At 36.9% G+C, this 19001-nt stretch overlaps 1 long non-coding RNA gene across 1 annotated transcript; it reads left to right on the top strand.

The window, feature by feature from the left end:
• Window positions 1-1170: 1170 nt before the first annotated feature.
• Window positions 1171-1624, top strand: LOC118492234. Its single transcript, XR_004892716.1, has 3 exons — window positions 1171-1302; window positions 1403-1534; window positions 1609-1624. It is a non-coding gene; the product is annotated as an uncharacterized LOC118492234 (long non-coding RNA).
• The last annotated feature ends 17377 nt before the right edge of the window (window positions 1625-19001 follow it).

Raw genomic sequence — 19001 nt, 5'->3', positions numbered from 1 at the left:
AAGCATTTATGTAGATCATATAACAACATATTTCACCTTTACAAGTCTTGAACACAAATCTACCATGTCAGCAATCTCAGACCAAAATTACTAAACAAGGATCATAAATCGCATGCAAGAACATGTAATCAACACCATATACTTCGTTAGAACCCTTACGTGCAAGAAAGTATTCCTAATCAAAATAAGATATATCTTAGATGAAACCAATACCCCTCTCGAGTCTCATGGTGTAAACAAGTTTACAAACAAGTGATTAATCAAGAAATAGTTACCATCCCACTAACCACAGATTCATTATCCAAGATAATCAAATATAATCAGGAACTCAACATCAATGAAACGTTCATTATATAATCATGAAGATTCAAACATGAAAAAGTACTAAAGTTTCATACAAACAAGATTACAACATAAAGATTATTCAAGAAACAAGTTTATAACTACTCTTACATAATCTATACTATATATAATATACATATCCAAAGGACTTCTTAAGGTCATTGAAATTTCCTTAAAACACCCCTATAGCATGATGTACAAGTCTTTTAAGCACCAGAAAATTTCACTTTTCACTTATACCCTTTCCCCTAAACTAAACACGCGGACACACAAACTAGGGTTTCTCTCATCTCTCATTTGGTCCGCCGCTCATCCTCTCATCCTCTGCTCTCTCTCTCTCTCTCTCTATGGCGATTGATATATGGCGACTTCATCAGGCCTCTCTCTCGGATCTCGCCAGATCTCTCATTAGATCTGTGAGGATTTCACCAGATCGATGAAGGTAACCTCCTTTTCTCTCTCTCTCTCTCTCTCTCTCTCTCTCTCTCTCAAATTCATCAACAATGCTGAACCACGGGGTACTGTACAATCGATTTTAGGGTTTGCCATTTCATCCATCTCCCTGCTTCTCTCTCAAAGAAGATCTAGGGTATCTCTAGGCGGAGCCGAGCCACTGGCTCACTACGACCTCGCCGGCGGTTTGATACTTCCATGGAACCAAATAGTCCGAGCCGTGTAGGCTGGTATTGTGTTCTTACCCTTTTCTCTCTTTTCGTTTTTATTGAACTAATTTCGTTTTTGTACAGCTCATATCACCAAATCCGGTTTCAGTGACACTCTTTTCGTTTTTGGGAGTGAAGAACTAGAAGATCTAGTATCCTGTATGTTCGTAGACCTCATATCACCCCTGTATGTATTTGGTATTTTTGTAGATCTAGGATTTTTTTGTATTTTTTAGATCCGTAAAATGATGATTTGGGAATTACAAATCAATGCAGAACTTGATTTCGTTTTCCTCAGGTTAACTTTTTCTCTGTCTGCATGTTCACCGAGTTTTGTGTCAGATTTGTGTCTGTAATGTTACGATTTTGTTTAATAATGTGTGATAGTGAATGTACAGGTGCAGATCTGGAGTTTTGAAGCTTTAGTAGATTTTGAGATTAAAACGAAATTAGTGGTTGAATTTGTTCAATGTCCTGTTGAACAATGTTTAAAAAAAGGATTAAGTGAATTTATTGAGAAGTTTGAATTGGTTAGTATGAAATACTTGCTGCTTAAAAAGAGAAAATAAAAATCAAGATCCTCTTTTTAAACATTGTTCAACAGGACATTGAACACTTTGACAAACAAAAACCATTGTCTTGTCAACAAAGTGATGGCAGAATCAGCAGCAGCCAAAGTGAAATCAATCTTCATATATCCAATAAAACCCTACAGGGGCATCTATGTCTCAGAAGCACCCCTCTTTTCCACTGGTAATTCATCCAATCTCCCCTCAAATTACTTTATATATCCAATTTCATGTAGTTCAAGATTATATGAAATTTCAACTTGTCAGTTTAAATTGAAACATTTGGATTGAAATTAGTGAGATGTAGATTTTGGTGACTTGGGTCTGGCTTAAAGGAACTTTGTATGTATGATGTTGATAAAACAGGGTTTAGATGGGATAGACAATGGGTTGTTGTGAGTTCCAAAGCTAGACCTTGTACACAAAGAGTGGATCCAAAGTTGGCTTTAGTTGAAGTAGGGTTGCCTCAGGATGCATTTGCTGTTGGTTGGAAGCCAAACAAGGGGTCTCACTTAGGTAAATGACAATCTCAAAACTATTTTTTTTAATTAAGATGATATAGCTTTGGATTGGGCTTAGGATGGCCCCACGTCCCCCTCGTTAGATATAAGAGGGGAGTGTGGGTAAAATCAGGCTCAACGGGTCATTCTAATGTAAACCATTGAGTATTGACCCATATTCTCTTCTTCAAATGGCTATAAAAGAGGGGAGCGTGAGTCAGATTAGGGTCAATGGGTTAAAACCATCCCTATCTAAGCCCATTGAGCGTTGACCCACATTCCCCTCTTTGAACAGCCTAAAAGTGGGCAACGTGAGTCTGATCAGGCTCGACGGGGCGTCTCTATCTAAGACCATGAGTTTTGACTCTTGATCCGCATTCCCCTCATTAAATGACTATAACAGAGGGGAGTGTGGGTCAAAGTTAGCTCAATAGGCGAAGCTTACCGAAGCCCAACTCAAGTTGACATCATTTTTTTGATACTTTCTTATTTTTTAATGAGTTTAATGTTGAATAATTGATCTTTAACACAATAATTAGTATTAAGAGCACCGGGGATGGATGAGCTGAAGGTTTCATTGTGTAGACCATCTCAAATATGTGAGGGTGTCTCAGTTTGGGAATGGTCACTAATTATCTTGGAAAGCCAAGTCGGTTAGTGTGTTTTAATGAAGGTAATAATAACCTGTTTATTCATCAATTGGTTTTTCGGGTCATGTTTTTACGACAGATATAATAAAATGTGTCAAACATGTTGAGTACAATATTGTAAAGTATGATTATCAATGAACGTGTATAAGTTTACTTGATGTTAATAATTTATGTTGATACAGAGTCGGAGACTAGACATGTTGACCTGTATCTACAACCTTAGTACATTTAAGGCTTGGAAACAAATACAAGTAGGGGTTCTTTGAGTTACATTTAACTAATTAAGGGTGTAAACAAGCCGAGCCCGAGCTCTAGCCCAATCATAATGTCAGTTCAGTTATTTCAGTTATTTACACACATGTAACCACAACCGAATCATAAAAATTGGTTCATAATAATAAAATTATCATTAACAATATTATATTCTTCGACTGTTTTTTTTTGTTTCATTAAGGCTTTGAAGCACCTGGTTCAATTAAATGCTGAAAATCCTGACACTCATCGCTAGTGATTTTGCAGATTCGTTGTTGCACAGAGAAGCAACAGCCGAGATGATCTATTGTTTAGAACCGAACAAGAAGGCAGAAGCAATTAAGTTAATTGAAGAATCCCCTAAGAACTCTGTTTCAAGGTAAAATTTAGGGGTCACTAATTGCTATTCCTGACACGAGCGGGTTGACGGTTCAATTATATCTCATGTTAAATACATATCAACAATCTTTTTAATTTGTAAAGAAGGATAAGTGACAACTAATATAATTTCTTATCTATTTTAGTTTTAAAATAAAGTTCAATGGCGTATGTCAAGTTTGTTTTTTTACAGGAGAACGTGACAAAGCAGGCTTTAATGGAGTTAGCATTGCAAGAACAAGTTAGAGAGAGGCATGAAATGGAAAAGAAAATGCAAAAACTAATTAAAACTATGGATCATTTTGAAAGAGCAAAGAGGGAAGAGGCAGCACCTTTGATCGAAGCTGCGTTCCAAAATCGTTTAGCCAAGGAGAAAATTCTTCATGAACTTGAACAACAGGTATTCATTTTATCAACATATCCATTGATCTATATTGCAAGGAAATTGACCTAATTGTGACTATGTTGTCATAATTTTCCTGCAGCATTAGGTGCAACGGCGTGGCGAGCGCAACCGCAACGAACGCAGCTACATCGGCGCAGCAAGCACAAGCTATATCTGTTATCAGGAACCCCTTTGTGGTTCGATATCAAGTCAGCTAAGAAACAACCTTGAGGCTCTGAATTTGAATATTGCAACTGATGTGTTTTGTCCAGATGTTGGTATGTATTGAAACCAGGAGTTAACGACTCTTTCTTCAATTACATGGTTTGTGATTCGAGTTCAAATGGCGCTGCAGGAACTTCCTTTAGCCTATCCCATGTTACCCTGTCAAATGGCGCTGAAGTCGTTGTATGTGTTGAAGATGTATATTTTGCTCAAGTTTCGACACTCTTGAACAATTGAAAGAGTTAAGCTTCAAGGCTCCAAGCGTCCAAGTGTCAAATTAACCAACGGAAAAAACTATTGTGGACTTCTTTTAAGACATGATGTGTTTAATTACTACGCTGAAAAAAGATATAGTTGGTATTATGTTGTTGTTATGGCTGCATTTTTGTGGATTATTTGCATGTTTTGCGAACTTTTTTGGCATTTTTTATTGGAGTCCTTTTTTCTTTTTTCTTTTTAAATTTTAGATTTTTACTTTAAATCATCAAATTCAAATCAACCTGAATTCGGGCTCGAACGTAGGGATGAGCTTGGTACCATCTGGTACCGAAAATCCGAAAAAATGGGTACCGGTACCGAAAATACTTGGTATGGTACGGTACCTGTATCGAAAACGCAAAATGTTGGTACCAAAAATCGAACTGGTTTAGGAACGAATTCACACCGGTGTTGAGATATGGTTTATTTTATAATATAGATTTGGTTATGACATGGGTTTCGGTTTCAAGTCATTGTTTTGTTTATAATACAGCTTCAACTATAATTTATATCATCGGCTTTTCAGATCTTGGTTGAGCTCTTTGTGGTTAACTTTTCACCCAAACTTTTTGGTTTTTTTTCTTGTGTAGTTTGGTTTTATTTTAAGTAGTAGCTTAGATTGTAGTATCTAATACCCTTTATTCTACATTGACATATTGCCTTAACTATACGATTTCCAAAGATCTTTCATCTCCCTGGTGTCATACAAACATGCTGCCATCTCATACAAGAAAAGTATGAATTTTGGAGGATTATAAGCTTGCATAGCGAATAAAGTATACTTGACTTTTAACCCATTTAACCATATATCTAAACAACAATATATTTCAACTCTTGATAGCCTTCACCCCCCCCATATTATGATGTCTTATTACACGCTTATTCGTAATGCAGGTGTTTTGCTTGCTTGCGATGGAGAAGCCTGTTACTTTAAAGCCTTGGCATATTCGAGATGAACTCATCAAGGCTAGCTTTTCTTCGACCCACTCTTTGCAGACATTTTGGGCATTTTTACCTGTTTCATCTAGCCTTTGATAGACATTACCACATAGATGATTGATAAAGTAACAAACTACTATACAATATACCATGGGAGGATTGATAAACTAACAGAAAATGAGTATTGCGTTGAAATTGTCGCCACCTTTGCATCGCGAATTTGGTTTTGGTTATGGCTCAAAACCAAACCGCCCCGTACATAGCCCTAAACTCACCAACCTAAGTGATATGTTTCCCGCCGCATCACGCGGGTAAACGACTAGTACTACATTAAACATAAAGTAACATCAGCTCATAACTTGCAAAATGATCAGAATACATGTTCAAGAACAAGGAATCGAACCATAAACAAGCAAGGAATTGATGGGTTGGATCGGTTATGCTTCTATTCGGTCTTTAAGCTTCAAAGGGGTCTAATCAGGACTGCTTCGGAACCCAGAAATTACCCAGAAACATGGCGAAAAACCCAACATTCGACTCAGTAGCGAATGGCTGTATTTATAGGGGATTTTCTGATCGGCACGGTCGTGCCACCGGGTCGCACGGTCGTGCGACTGGTGTTGTCGGGTTACGTCATTTTCTCCGATCCTAAGTCAGCCAAGTAGACTAGTGGACAAGTTGCCTGGGTCATCAGATCGGCACGATAGTGCCGCTGGTCGCACGGTAGTGCGATGTCATCAGAAACTAGATCAGAAGTCTTGGTCAAGCCTTGGCACGGTCATGCGTCGGGTCGCACGGTAGTGCGGCACGAGAAAAGGTTGGCACTCCCGGTCGCACTAGTAGTGCTTCCGAGGTCAAACGATCGGCACGGTAGTGCCGTTAGATGGCACGGTCGTGCCATACCTGGCAGTCATCAGAATTTTGTCCGTTTCATCAGAAATGTTAGTGCATTTATGTCTATAGCCTTCGTCAATCCGAGCCGTAGCGAGAAACTGAAGATAGCAAGCTTATATTTAATAACTAGGCAAAAGGCAAGGTGGCATTTCTGTAATTAATGAGAAGTCTCATTAATTCCCCTTGACCTATAAATAGGGAGGTTATGTTTAGATTAGAGACTTTTGGCTCATTTGTGTTTTAGAGAACTCTAGATCTAGAGAGAGATTCTAGAGAGAGAAAGTGGTTCAAGGTGCTTGTTCTTGTTATATTCTTAATAGAATCACGTTTATATTACATCGTGTGTGTTAGGTCACGTTCGTGTACGGATTCCGCACGTCATACGTTCGTTTCGCAATCGTTTCGGAGTTAAAACCGGTCCTACAAGTGGTATCAGAGCAGGCGCTCGATTGCACTGATCCAACACATATTTCCGCACGTGATTTCATCGATTTCATATCCGAATTTCATCTATTTCTTCATCTTTTTCATATTTTCCACATTTTAAACTGATTTTCATCAAATTGAACGGGATTTTACGGTCCGAATCGGCTAATTTTTTGATATGTTGTGCGTAAACACCTGATCTATAACCCTACCAAGTTTCAGATCCTAATTCTTAGCCGTTTAGGAGAAATCTAAGTTTTTAGGTCCGATTTCGCATTAACAGCTTGATTTCGCTCGAAATCTATCTTTGATTTCGCCCCAAAACTTGATTTTGCTCGAGATCTATCTTTGATTTCGCCCCAAAACGTGATTCCGCTCGAAAATATTTTTGATTTCGCTCCAAACATTAGATTTCGCTCCAGAAATTTTGGTTTGATTCCGCTCCTGTCAACCAATCAGTGATTCCACTCAAGTGACTATCTGAATCCGCTTTGAAAACCGTATCAATTTGATTCCGCTTGAAAATCGTTTGACACATTAAACAAGATTGTCAGTAAATTGGGAAAAGAAATCATGTGTTCTGTGTCAGTGTGTAGATGAACATTAATTGAATAAATCAAAATTCACGTGATCAGTTTTATTAGCGGCCCAATGATATATGTGAAGAATTAATGTTGTCGGTATTTTTAATAAAGACTCAAGTTGATCTAATCACTTTACATCGGCCCAATCATAGTATTTTAGCACTTATTGTTGTCGGATTAGTGATATTCTCGGCCCAATCAGCTTTGGATTATGAATCATAGTTTAAAACAATATTGATATTTCAGTCGGCCCCTGATTGATTCTGTTTGTCGGTCATTAAAAACAAATTGTTTGGGATTTGTGAATTGTTATAAGAATCACTAAATCGAACGGCCCAATCACTATTGAACATTAAAATCGTTGTTGTCAGCCCATTGTTTCCTCTGCCTTTATATATAATTGGCCCAATCATAAGTGTTTAGTTTTTTCATTAAATCAGAATTGCAGGCCCAATCATATTTGTTGTTGATGTAAGTTGTCGGCGACTTGATATAATCACAAGAATAAGTCAAAGTATTGGTGAAATGGTTCGGCCCAATCAGAATCATATTCTAATCTGTTGTTGTCGGCCCATGTGTTGTTAAAGGAAATCAAGTCATTTTTGTAGTAAAGTGATTACAATAAATTGCTCAGTTCACATCAAAAGTTCAATTGAAAGAATCGTATCAAATCAGCTCACAAGAGGTGGTTCAGTCCCAGGTCGTGTGGTTTTGTCAGGTTGTTTGATTGTAACACCCCGAAAACGGGTTTGGTAATTAAACCCCGTAAATACTAAAGACGGGGAAAATACCGTTAGTGGTAAAAATAAACTGGCAAGTATTAGGAATTAATTGAATAATCCTAATATTTATTTAAAGTGAATAAGAGCTTTCAAGAAAATAGGAAGATAAAAGGCCCGATTTAACGGGACTTAAAGTAAAACGGGTTATAATTTCCCGAACATACTAAACTGACTAGGAAATAAATAACCTAGTTAGTTGGTTGTCTTGTGTTAAAGCATGAATAGAGTTAAATTGCCAAAGATATAAGTTAAACAAAAGGGGAGGGACCAATGTTGTTAAATTTGAAACTAATATTATTAGTTTTAAAACAAAAAAATAAAACCAAACCCCTCAAATGGAGGTCCTGGTCGAACAAGAACACAGGGGGCAACACTGGCTCCCCACCAAACCCTAGTGCATGTCAAATTTGATCAAATTGAAGGTTCAATTCAGTCCCAAATCAAGTTCTAAACACGAATTAGTGATCACCTCACTGAAGGGATCGCAAGGTATGCAAAATTCCAGTATTTTGATTTATCTCAAGTTCTAGGTTAATTGTGAAAAACTGAAATTTAGCTTGATTTTATCATGCATGAATGAAATTAGAAGGGATATGGTGTCTAGGGATGAACCCTAGGTGAAATCTTGTTAAAAGATTTCATGTTAATTATAGAGTTCATAATCACCATTGTAGGTGATTAATGAACTTGAAGAAAACTTGATAAACCCTAGAATTGATGATCTTGTTCTAGCATAATCTGAATTTAAGAGTAAAATTCAGAAATATGGATGTTAAGACTTGTGTAAAATTGTTTAATTGAAGTTAATTTAGATGATAATTACAAGTCATAAACTTGGTTTTGATGATATAAAAATCTGACCCTCTAGGTGTTTGATGAAACGCCTAAGTGAGGATTAAAATGCTAAAAGTTGGGTAAAAACGCAGATTTGATTATTATAAAGAATTATGCGTTAAAGCTTATGAAAAAGGGGTTTAGGATGATTTAATGAAATTTATGTTGTATTGGTGTTTATAAACACCATACTAACTTGTATGAAAGAACTACTTGAACAAAAAGGGAAATTGTTAAGAATTCATACTTGATTTGAAGTGGGTCTTGACATAAGAATTAAACTCATGATTTATGATTTAGTTCAATAAGAAAGTAGTCAAAGATTCATAAGGTGTGAAAGTCATGATTTAGAATGACTAATCTAACAACCTTGTGAATGATGGATGATAGTAGGCGCTTAACAAGCTAGGTGAAACTTGGGGAGAAAGCGGGTTGATCGAAGCAAGTGAGAAAAGAAAAAGCGTAATTCGGACGCAAGGTAAGTGTAATTTACACACTTATGTAGAATACTCGTTTATTCAATACGTTGTAAACGGATAACGATTGTTTTGGAAATATGGATTTTTGTTAAGATTACCTTGTAGTGTAATCTAATAATGGGGGAAAAAGGACAAAAACGGAAATTTGGTCAAATGTCGACTAGTGTAAATAAAGGTTAAAAGGATACTCATAGCGTAAGCCGAAATGGGTTGAATTTTGTAAGAAAAGAGTTTAAAGAAAAAGGGTATGTTAATAAAATCCGGGATGAATGGACGTATAAATTGGAAATCAAAAACAATGTTTTGATTAAATAGATAACGTTGGGCATGTAGTCCAAACGGGTCGAATGGTGTTGATAACACCATTTGACAATATCGACTAATATGGTTGTCAAGTCTTATGCTAACAGGACCGATTAGCAAATCGGATGATTTCATCACTATTGATTGTGTGATAATGAAAACAAGGTATGAATCGGGTCTACTTGTTGATCCGGGCCAGGTACGCATATTCATGTTGTAGTTAAAAATGCTATTTTGTTCGAATAAATGGGAAAGAGAGTCCTTCGTAGTAAAGAGAACAAAATCGACCAAAATGCCCTCGTTGGCTAATTGGAACAAACAAGCTTTAAAAGTTGTTTGGAAACGAGTTTTATGATAGGGTAAATACTTAGAATAAGTATAGAAGCTGAAGGAGGTATTATTTTTAGTCAAACGGCACTATTTGAGTTTTGCCGTAAAATATTGATTCTAGAGGTAAAATTTGGGTTATATAAGATCACCACAATAAACTCACCTTAAATACAGTCGAGGTGGGGTATTATAGGGTAAGAAATGTGGTGATGGAATGCTAGAAGCAATCGAAAGCGTTTTTAGGCTCGAAAGTGCTTAAATACCCTTAACGGGTCAAAATAAGCATCCAAGTAAAAATGGGTGTAATTTGAGTAATAAACCGGCGATTAGAATCTAATATGATAGGTAACATTAAGTTGAAGAAGTATATGTGATATAAGGGTCAAATAAACACGTTTGATGGTGAAATCACAAACGGGTCAAAATTGGCAAAAAGGGGTAATAAACCGAAGAGTTAAAAGTCTGAAAATTTTATTATGTCGGATGTTGAATTTTAACTCCATTAGATGGAGAATTAAATTACGGACGCATAGGAAAAAGAATCGCGTAAAACGGATCTATAACGAAGAAGTTATGGCAGTTTCCGTAAAATCCGGTCGTGCTGAGAATATGCAGCAACCAGCTGCAACAATCTGTCAAAAAGAGACCGTGGCGTAGCGCCACGGCCATGGTCGCGCGTGGCGACGACCTAATTTCTGAAAATATTTATTTTTCTTGTTTGTTTCGAATATTTGACCCGATTAACTTGTTGTACTTGTTATTTAACTATCAAAACTGACTTCTAAGTTGGTTTTGATCATAGGTGAATGTCGAGAGTGCACGGATGGAGATCAAGCGTCGAGCAAGAACCGAACACACGTTAAATGAAGCTTCCGCGTCCAATCTTGAGTTGTTTGCAAAAATAAATTATGTAAACATTTATAAACATGTACTTTTTGAAATGTTGTAAACTATGGGAATGTTAGCATGACAACTTGATTTCGTAAAGTCACATTTTAGCATATAAAATGTGTATCTTATTTATAAAAATCCAGATTTATAAGACGGGCGTTACATTGATTTTGATCCGGGTCATAGCAGTCCGTACAGTTTGTCAACATTCAGTCCGTGCAGTTTGTCAACCTTCAGTCCACACAGAATATTCACCAGTTCGAGTATTATTTTGATTCAGTTGTTTGATAAGTGTTTAAACTGATAAGTGCTTGTTTGTTTGTTGATTCAAGGTAATTCGAGATATTCAAGGTAATTCAAGGTTTGCATCATGGCTGAAGAATTCTACAACACGTTTTTCAACGCGTTCACATCCGATTCTTCCGAAACAACAACTGTTACACCAAAGGGACCATCACGAAAGCCATCAATGACAACATCAAGCATATAACTTCTACGGAACACACTGAAAGCCACCAACTCTAGAGAGCATTGAGGATTATACCTGGTGGAAAGAACGTTTTCTCAACTAGGCGAAAGCGTATGCTCATGAAAGCTGGTTTTGTTTAGAATTTGGATACGAACGGCCAAAAGATGATAAAGGCAAAGAACTACCGTTCAAGATAAATCTGAGTTTGTTGTCGAACAGAGAATGATTGCGTTGATCCAGTCAGCAATCAGAAATGATATCTTTGCGTTGCTGAATCATGATGGGTCATCTAAATCAGTTTGGGAAGCTTTACGTGTTAAAGCTGAGGGGGGTAAACAGATAAAAAAGAACAAAATTGCTTTACTTAAAAAAGAATTTGATCTGTTTGATAGTTTAAAAGGAGAGTCGGTGAGGCAAATGATAGAAAGATTTTGTCATCTTGAAATTGAACTTGAGAGATTTGAGATAATGAAAACAAGAGAGGAACTTATCGATAAAGTGATTGAAGCGTTACCACGAGCTGATCAGTGGCAAACGTTTGTGTTTATTTTGAAAAATGATGCTTTATATGATACGATTTCTCTTGATGCATTGTTTGAAAAGATAGAGAGTCATGATCTGGAGCTACAAAAGCAAAGCAAGATGACTGGTTCTTCACATCAACAGAATGTAGGCTTGTACTACAAAGGCAGTGTACCTTCGAAGAAAGACGTTGGTTCACCAAAGACAGCATTCAGTGGTGAAAAGATGAAAGAACCACCAATAACTTCAACAAGTCATCATTCTGGATACCATTCATCTTCAAAATCAAATTCTGATGGAACTGAAGAGATTTCGTGCAACATTGCTCTTAAACTGAAGAATTCCCCTGCAATGAGCATCAATGCAGCAAAGCAGCAAATGAGTTTCCTTGCATCTGTTCTGGAATCATATGAAGGTCTTGTAGCTGGCAAAATTGGAAACTCGGAGTTGACCAAAGAAGACTACGACCAAATTGATCCGGAAGAGATGGAACTCATAGATATTCGCTGGTGTTTAGCAAGTTGTATTCGCAGAGCTCAACGATACATGGAGATTACCGGGAAACAATCTCTTGGTGGTCCGTCAACGAAGCTTGGCTTCGATAAATCCAAAGTGACCTGCTTTAGATGTAAGCAAAAGGGTCATTTCAAAAGAGAATGCAGAAATTCTGAAGTTGCTGAAGTAAATAAACGTCCTTTCAACGATGATTACTACCGAAAGGCGATTTATCACCGTAGCAAAGAAGAGCCGAAAATGATTGAAAATACTCCAAAAGAAAAGTCAAGAGCATATGCAGTAATTCATGAAGATGAAGGTTTTGACTGGAGCACAATTCTTCCAGATGAAGATCGTCCTGTAACAGCTCATGGCAGAAAAGCATCAAAGGCCCAGCATCATGTTCTTGTTGCTGAAATTCATGAAGAAAACAAAAAAGAAAATGTTGGTGCTGAAATCAAAGAGAAAACTCGAGAAGAGATTTTGAGTGAGAAGACTTACAGAGAAAGAAACGTGGTTTACAACAGAATGGATGATATGCAGGAAGAGTATGAAAGTGCTGTCAACAACAGAAGATGGGATAAGAAGAGAGAATGTTACTACAACAGAGAAGGAGAACCGGTTGTTCCAAAGAAAGACATAATTTTTGATGATGTTCTTCTCATAGTTCCGTTGAGAGCCGAATACTATAGAAATGTGATGAAAGATGACACATATGCTAAAAGGCTTGAAAAGGAGACCAGACATGCTATGTTATCGTGTCTAAGAAAAAGGGATGAAGAGAGAATGAAGAAGAGTGTTGAAGAGATGGTGAACAATCTGAAGAAGATTGCTGAAGAGGTTAACACAGAAGTTGTTGAAGTTAAAGTTGTGAAAGAAGCTGTTACTGAAGAACAGCAGATTAGAGAAGATGTGAAGAAAGAAGAAAAAGAAGAAAAGAATGAGAATTTGGTAGCTGGTGATGCTGGTGATGAAGTCAGGGTTGAAGAAAAGCTGAATGATGCTGATCAGAAGCAAACTGAGACAACTGCAACAAACACCGAAATGCCAATCACTGAGGTACATTCTGATTCTGAAGTCTTAAAACCAATTGAACAGTGCAAGAAATGCATGGAACCGTGTAGAGCTTGTACTGAAAAAGATGAGCAATTCAAAACAAGAGATCTTGAATTCACAAAAATTGAAAACATTTTCAAAGAATAATGCAAAGAAATGCTAGAAAAAGAAAAAGTTTTTAAAGAAAATGATGAAAAACTTTCCGAAAAATGTAAAAAGATAGAAGAAGAAAATGAATTTTTGAAAGAAAATGTTTCTAAAATGACAGAAGAGTGTTCTCAAAAAGAAATTGCGTGTCAAGAAATGAAAAAGGAATATGACTCTATGAAATTAGCATATCATATTACAAAAGAGTCATATGAAAAAGTGAAAGATGAAATGAAATATGCTCAATCAAGAATGAGTTATCTTTCTGAAACAACTAAAGAGCTTAAATGAATGTATGCTATAAAACAAGATGTTGTTAATTCCTATATTGAGGATGTTGCTAAGTTAAAGCGACAGATTGTTGATTTAGAACAGGATAACAACAAGTTAAAAAGTTACCACGTGTCGTCATATGTGCTTGAACGAATTTTCAATATAAAACCGGGAGATGGTGAGTCTGAGCAAAACAAGAAAGGCATTGGCTCAGAGTTTCATCAACTTCCACCACCGGAAAAGTTTGCATTTTTTGATGAGGAAAAGGTCGAAAAAACTTTCAACATGGTAGACCAATTGCCAGACAACATTGACATAACCTATTCCAAATCTGATGATTCTCATGATTCAGAGGTGGTAGGTAAAGTCGTTGAAAGTGTGTTGAAAGAAGAGTCGATTGTTACAGGTAAATCTGAATCACAGGATGAAGATGAAGGAAATCTTCATGATGGATATCTGAAAAACACAAAATCTGAGAAAAATTTGAATGATGATTCAAAGGGATTGGTTTATACCATGATTGGATCAGACAAATTATTCTTAGATGTTGCATTCCCGATTCAGAATGTGATTTCAGAAAAGGTTGATAAAGTTTTCAAAATGGTTGAGATTGAGAAGTCTGAGATTTCAAAGTTTGTCGGTAAGAGTCGTAAAGTTTCGTATAACAAACCTGGTTTCAAGAAGAAAAACATGAAGGCTGGGTTGGGTTATAAGAAGAAACAACATCAGAACAAAAATGAGACGCCAAATTATCAGGCAAAAATGAGTTTTGTTCAGGGAAACAGTTTAGCAGAAGAAAAAGAACTCAAAATGAGACAGTCCAATGATGAGTTCTTTGCTAAAAAGAAAAAGCAACAACCACAGGTCAAAGATGTGTCCATGAGAACATGTTTCAAGTGCGATCAAAAAGGACATCTTGCACGCAAGTGTCCAAATCTAAAACTTGTGGATGTTGAAAAAAAGAAGATTGATGCTGAGAAACAAAAATCTGAGAATGTGAGACAAAGGTCAACCAGATTTGATTTGAAACAAACTTGGAGGTACAATACAAACAAGTTTGCTTCAAATCAAAATTGGAAATCAAACCCGAACAGGTTTGATTCAAGACAGGCCTGGAATTCTCACACACCCAGATTCAGAACAACACAGAGTTGGAAAACATCAGTTGATATGACAAAACCCCAAGAGTTTTGGAAACCAAAATTTGTTGTTCAAAATCAGAAGGTTCAAAAAGAATCACATTTTTATAAAAGAGGAACACCAAAAGGACAGACATGGTCTGTTAAGAAACAAGTGACTCCGGTAAAAGATGAGAAAGTTGAAGTTAAAATTGAGAAAGTTTTTGTGAAAAATGACAATGAATTTCCAGCATTGAATGAAAATTATTGTGTTGAAATGCCTAAGGTCCAACAGACCTGGGCTAAATTGTTCAAGTAATTGAGTTCGTTAAATGTGCGGGTGCTCAAGAATACCAAAGATTGTGAAAATGGAAACTGGAGCAGCCTGGCACATGGAGAGGAGGAAGAGGCTGTTGCTGGACCCTGGTTTGGTTGAACAGGGAGTTTATTTGTTTTTTTGTACATAAATAAACAATATTTTCAAAACCCTAAAAATTTGAAAAATTAAAAACCAAAAATATTTGATTGAATACGCCAAAACCCACACGGCTGAACAAACATGATTACTTTCACCAGATTGAAAAACGGTTTTCAAACTGTAAAAATCAATGTGTTGTAAATCATGGGGGTAATTACTGCTTTTAGTGTAATTCAGTGCACAAGATGCAGAAAATGGATAGCGAGACAAAGCTATCAGTATCGTGTTGTCAAATTTTTCTTTTAATGATTTTGCATTTTAGGGGGAGAAAAAATTGTCAGAAAATACAAAAACATTAGAAAATTTGAAAAATACAAAAACATGATAAAATACAAAAATTGAGTTTTTGTGTAAAAAGAGGAAATGATAGTACATCAGTAGACAGTTACAGTATGCTAAAGAAATGTAATGATTAAATAGCGTTAAACAGTCTCACTGATGATATGCCGATAGGTTTTTATACATTTAGTAAACTTTTTCGGGATATAAACCTAAAATTCAAACTTTCTTATTTCGTGGGGAACACTACTTGGATATATAGGTAACCCCTGAAATCTCGTTTGAAAGGTCCCGCTTTCTAAGATACTAGGTCTTTATACTCAGTGATATCTGGGGTATTATTCCGGGACTTCTGCTGAATGGAAGTTCTGACCTAGTCCCCGAATAATACTTTTCGCATTGCTTGAACTATAGCATCGCCCTCAGCAAATTGATGAAACAATAAAATTGATAGTCATTGTTGTTGAAACAAAAAGATCCTCTAAAGGGGACACACCGAAAAGTCGAAGTCGTCATCTCTTTGCGTATACGGAAGTATCGACCTGAGCTCTCACGGCCCTCGTATTTAACCCCTTACAGATATCATATGTGGTATACTCACCTGTAAGACTAAATATTGGGATCTGGATGCGGGAGTATATTCAAGAGGTGGGACACATGAATGAGTTTAAGTTCTTAAAACATCTAATTCGTATCCTTAATCAGTTGAAATTTGTGTGAAAATTTAAGTGGATCAGTATATCGACAATCTAAGTGAATTGTTTAATTCTTAATGTGTAACTAAGCTCAACGGTACTTGTGACTTGTCAAAAACTGATATGATCCTCTGACACGAACTCAAACAAAAATATTGTCTGTAAATATGTTTGTACATATTTCTTTACTGCCTTATATTTTCAGAAAAATACAAAAAGATTTTGATTCTGCTTTATTTTCGACAACCGATGTCTGAAATGCTGAGTTTCAAAATCTAAGTAAGTTGATTGTGTTTCTGAAAATAAAACAAGTTCATTAATTTGATGCTTGAATTAAAATCAAAAATTTCAAAAACAGTTTATGATATCTCCAAGGTCATTAGTTTGGACTTGGACGATTAACTGTGAGGGAGTTGGATTCTTTAACACTGCCAAATCTGTAAAGATTGTTGATAGGGGGAGTGATTTAGAAAGTTGAATAGTGCCAGATTACGATTTCTGGAAAATTGAATGTTCAAAACGTTGTTACTTATAAATGTTTGAGTGTTGCAGGTGTTATACCAGACTGCGATCCCGAAAGCCGAGTCTAAGGGGGAGTCTGAAAACGAGCTCAACGCAAAAAGAAGCGTGGATTCAAGGAGCCATGTAACTATCCCAGAAGAGCTTGTATACGGAAAGCAAGGTGTCGATCCCAAAGCACGGAAGCTTGATGAAAGGGGGAGCCTGATGAAGAAAAGAGTCTATAGAAAGGAGAAGCTGAAGCTGAAGACAGATCCACAAGGATTCTGTTCGAGTAAGAGGGAGTCTACGTTGGTGAAGACGTGTTAAAGCTTCAAGAAGACTCAAAGAGAGAGAGAGAGAGAGAGAGAGAGAAAGACAAGACGCTACGAGATTGACTGCGGTAATATCCAAGGGGGAGTCTGTTAGTGCATTTATGTCTATAGCCTTCGTCAATCCGAGCCGTAGCGAGAAACTGAAGATAGCAAGCTTATATTGTAATAAATAGGCAAAAGGCAAGGTGGCATTTCTGTAATTAATGAGAAGTCTCATTAATTCCCCTTGACCTATAAATAGGGAGGTTATGTTTAGATTAGAGACTTTTGGCTCATTTGTGTTTTAGAGAACTCTAGATCTAGAGAGAGATTCTAGAGAGAGAAAGTGGTTCAAGGTGCTTGTTCTTGTTATATTCTTAATAGAATCACGTTTATATTACATCGTGTGTGTTAGGTCGCGTTCGTGTACGGATTCCGCACGTCATACGTTCGTTTCGCAATCGTTTTGGAGTTAAAACCGGTCCTACAAGAAATGCATCAGAATTTATCCGTTTTCATCAGATTTTTCTTTTGCGCTCTGTTTAAGACCTGAAAATATAAAAGTACCAAGTTTGGCACCTAAACGTCGTGTGTTTGGTCAAAAACCCTTAAAACGGAAGTGTTTTGGGGTATAAAAACATGTGTAATTTAACGTATATCAGTTCAAGTCAATCCTGGTCAAAGTCCGGGATGATGAGGATTCATCTCGGATGAACCCTAGCCATCTCGAATGAAAGTGCTTCAATCCGAGATGACTCGTGATGCAAGGTTCTGATCCGAGTTTGTCTTAATTCTCATTCAAGATAACTCGCATTGGTTCAATCTTTCCAAGATGAAGTACCTTCTTCGTTAGAGATCGTTCGAGATGATTGATTAGAGAGAGAGAGAGAATTCTGAGAAGTTTGTCCGACTTGGTTCGAGATATGTGTCTCGAATCTTTATCAGATCTGCATTTATACATCTCGAATGGGCCAATGGGCCAGGCCCATCTCGAATTACCAATCCGAGATGATGGGCCTGTTCATACTGTTCAGACTTTGACTTAGTCAAAATTGATGGGCCCCATCCGAGATAGAGGGCCATATCATACCATATCATTATTTTAATATTATTTTAACAGACTTCTTCAAGACAGATTATACCTCCTTCAAAATCAGCGAAACAACCCACCGAGCAAATTACCTATTAATATCATACTAATATTATAAAACTAACACTAGGGTATCTTAGGAAGACTGCCACGGGAAATCGTTTTCGAACTGATTAAGTAACACTTTTCAGCTCTCACTTACCTGGACAAGTCCACGCGATTGTTAATATACTTGTCCTCTTAAATCTAATGCTCAACTTTCAACTTTTCTCCTTGTGATACGCTTAAGGTTGAATTATACTGTGACATCGGTGTGTCCCATTACAAGGCATACCCACGCGATCAAGGCAAGCACAACTGTTCATCGTAGCAGGTGAGTATACTGAGTCCATCCTTAGATTTTACAACGCCAGACTTTCAAGTGAACAGGTCAGTACTTTCGTACAGTAGAGAGACCAGAGAAGTCTGACGAGGGCTGGGCAGATACCTTTAACGGTACGAATTTTGCTTTTATAAGCTCACAGAATTCTCTTTCTGAGATTTTCTTCCGTTTTAAGGTTTTGGCCCTCTTTACGGCTCTTTTAAAGGATATCCCGACTGTGCCTAGGTCTGCATATAATCTGGATGCAACAGAAGGGCAGTCCTGATATCCGGATGACTCACCAGTATAAAGACCAGAAACTTCAGATGTTGGCTATCTATCAACACAGGATTTAAGACCATGAAATCATACACCGTTGGTGTCACACCCCGACCACGTAGGACAACGAACCGTGGCGGACACGTCGGGGAGTGTTGTAACAGAATTATTGTTTCATAACCATGGATACAAAAAGAGTTTCGTTTTATTGATAATATTAAACATTAACATTGTCTTAACATAG

Source organism: Helianthus annuus, chromosome 5 (genome assembly GCF_002127325.2).
Source record: "Helianthus annuus cultivar XRQ/B chromosome 5, HanXRQr2.0-SUNRISE, whole genome shotgun sequence".
Lineage (NCBI taxonomy): Eukaryota > Viridiplantae > Streptophyta > Magnoliopsida > Asterales > Asteraceae > Helianthus > Helianthus annuus.
The sequence above is the reverse complement of the archived record's forward strand: the minus strand, read 5'-3'. Positions and strand labels throughout refer to the sequence as shown.